Source organism: Rhinopithecus bieti, unplaced genomic scaffold, assembly GCF_001698545.2.
Source record: "Rhinopithecus bieti isolate Rb0 unplaced genomic scaffold, ASM169854v2 scaffold_41905, whole genome shotgun sequence".
In the NCBI taxonomy this organism is placed as follows: Eukaryota; Metazoa; Chordata; class Mammalia; order Primates; family Cercopithecidae; genus Rhinopithecus; species Rhinopithecus bieti.
In genome coordinates this window covers 912,683-915,445 of record NW_016817730.1, presented here as the reverse complement: position 1 = coordinate 915,445, position 2,763 = coordinate 912,683, and the positions used below count along the sequence as shown (strand labels likewise).

Genomic DNA, 2,763 nt, shown 5'->3' with positions numbered 1-2,763 from the left:
AAACTTCAGAATGAGCATCAACTGGCTTTCTGATTCTGAAAAAAAGAGGGGCAGAATAATATAATGAAGGTTGGGATTTAATTTAAAAGCAAAGGCAATCAAAACTGAGTCAGGTGGCTTCTGTACCAATATCTTAAGTATTTTGTAATCCCATAGTTTCAAATGGGATCTTCTTTTACTAGTTTATAGTCATATAAATGATAAAGTATATTTAGCCAATAACTTTACTTGCAAAAACATCTAACTTTCATTTTAATACGGAATTCTGATCAAACCTGTTTGTTTCCTTCAAAAGGCCATCCTTAAATTGATAATAAAGAGACTGATTAAAATATGTATAAATCCACAATCATGAAAAGAATAGGAAGGGAGCCATTATCAGCAGAAAATGTCAACAGCTATCTGTTAGAAAGAAAATAACTGAGCTTTAAACTGGGGTAGAGAAAGTTATTGCTGGAATTCTGCATAAGGGGTTACAACCAGAGAGCCGATATGCCCTGCAGGACCCAAAAGCAATTCACTTCTCAAAAACACCAAGAAGATGGGAGGAGACAATGAAGAAGAGGATACCTGCAAATGACTGTCTTCAAATCAACTGCATTCCTGCTACCCCTCTTACCCTCCACTCCCACTTCCATCCAAATCTGTGATATCCAGGAGTTAAGGCTTTTACCTCCCAGGCGATGCAACATCATTAAGGAACACATTTTTCTTTTTAAGTAACAAAGTTTTTCTTTAGAGAAACAGAAAAAAAAAAATCTGTCTTGGGGTATACAGGCTGTGTCTTGAGACTAGAGACTAGAATAGCAAGTAGAGTTATAATAGCTAGTATAGATTCAAGAGCAAAATATCTAAATTTTATTAAGTAGGAATCTCCCAACAAAATAGCCTTATATTACTATTTCATCAATTGCCTCATGTTTAAACATGAATGTACAGTCAAAGGTAATACACATGTTGGGAAAATTCGGTCTCAGTTTAGATGCGAGCAGTTTATATGGGACGTGATTTCTAGAAATGCCAGTGTGAAAGCAGGGAAGTGCAACTAGAAAGGGAAAGAGGCTCAAGCCTGTGTGCATCTGGAGCAGAATCCCACTGGGGAACTCCGGCAGTTCAGCGAGAAATCTCCCCTCAGAATGATTCCAGAGAGGGATGAGCATCCTGTGGTCTGCTCTGCCCAGAAAATGAAAGACAAAGACAAAGTAAGGCAAGGCAAGACAGGAAGGAGGAAGAGAGGGAAGAAAAGGAGGATGGAGGGAGAAGGAAAAGGAAAAAAGAAAAACCCTTGAGAAATAGAACTCTATTAGGGAATGGGTCAGAACTTCCACAGTAAAACTCAGATTAAATTCTCCAGTAAACTTGCAAAACAAAAACAGAAACAAAAAAAATAAAAAACAAAAATTCCCCTAAAATCTTCATTTCAAAAGAACAGGATATTATATACAAACTAAAATCTAAAAACTTGAAGCAGCCCTTGGAATTTAAAACATGACTTTGACAAATCTATGGAAGTCTTAGAAGAAAAGTCAAGGATTCTTATGAAAAAAAGGAAAATGGGGGAAAAGGAAATGGGAAACTCTAGGATAAAACACACACTAGTTACACAGGAAGGAAAATGTAATCCTAAGTTAACTACTTGGTTGTTAGTGAAAAATAAATTATCAATGTGTTTATAGTTCCATCATTTAGAATCATTCTATGACCAAAGCTTGATGGGAAACTATAAATGTTACCAACCTTGACAATGAAAACTAGAAAGCGCAGTTTGGGAGTAGACAGGGAAAATGTGGGAGGAAAAGGGGAGAGAGAGTAGCATCTTCATCTTACCAAATGGAGAATCCAGAGAAAATTTCTATAGTTTTAGAATGAGAAATAAAGCTAAGTACACCAGTTAAAAGTGCACAGAAGAGCCGGGCATAGTGCCTCACGCCTGTAATCCCAGCACTTTGGGAGGCTGAGGCAGGTGGATCACAAGGTCAGGAGATCGAGACCATCCTGGCTAACACAGTGAAACCCCTCTCTACTAAAAATACAAAAAATTAGCCGGGCGAGGTGGCGGGCGCCTGTAGTCCCAGCTACTTGGGAGGCTGAGTTGGAAAAATGGCATGAACCCGGGAGGCAGAGCTTGCAGTGAGCCGAGATCGCGCCACTGCACTCCAGGCTGGGCAACAGAGTGAGACTCCATCTCAAATAAATAAGTAAATACATAAATAAAAGTGTGCAAAAGAAGGGATAACTTAAGCCCTTACATTAATGGGCTTTTTAAACAATGTGAATATAACATCTAATAAGATTTTGCTTGAATTACATTAAAGAAAAATGTGACAAGTAGCTGCAAATTCCTTGAAACCCATTCCCCGGAAGAGAAGCAGGCTATGTGCCATTTAGTGGAAAACAGAGCCTGCTTGGGGCTCGTGACTATCTCTGAGGCTGTTGGATAGATATATGTGTTGTCTATCAAGCTCACTAATATAGATGATGTTAAAGTTTAAGAGCAAATGTTCTGGATAACATCACGTGACTAATTAAGCGATAATAATTATTTTAGGGTGCCAGCATGGTACATTGGCACAAAGTCTGGACTTTAGTCCAAGATTAGAAAACAGAGGTACAAAGTCAAAATCCTAGTTCCATCACTGACTTGCCAGGAGACCTTGGGGAATGCCATCAGTTTTGCTCTAGCAACTTTCTCTGTATCTCTAGTCAGGAGAACATCATTCTTGTTTACAAATCTGAGGGTCAAATATGGTAATATATGTGAAA

The 2,763-nt window shown here is 38.4% G+C and overlaps 1 protein-coding gene across 1 annotated transcript in view; it reads right to left on the bottom strand.

The window, feature by feature from the left end:
• The window catches only part of VWC2L (von Willebrand factor C domain containing 2 like), a 166,922-nt gene that overhangs the window by 65,137 nt on the left and 99,022 nt on the right, over window positions 1-2,763 (bottom strand). The window lies entirely within an intron of this gene.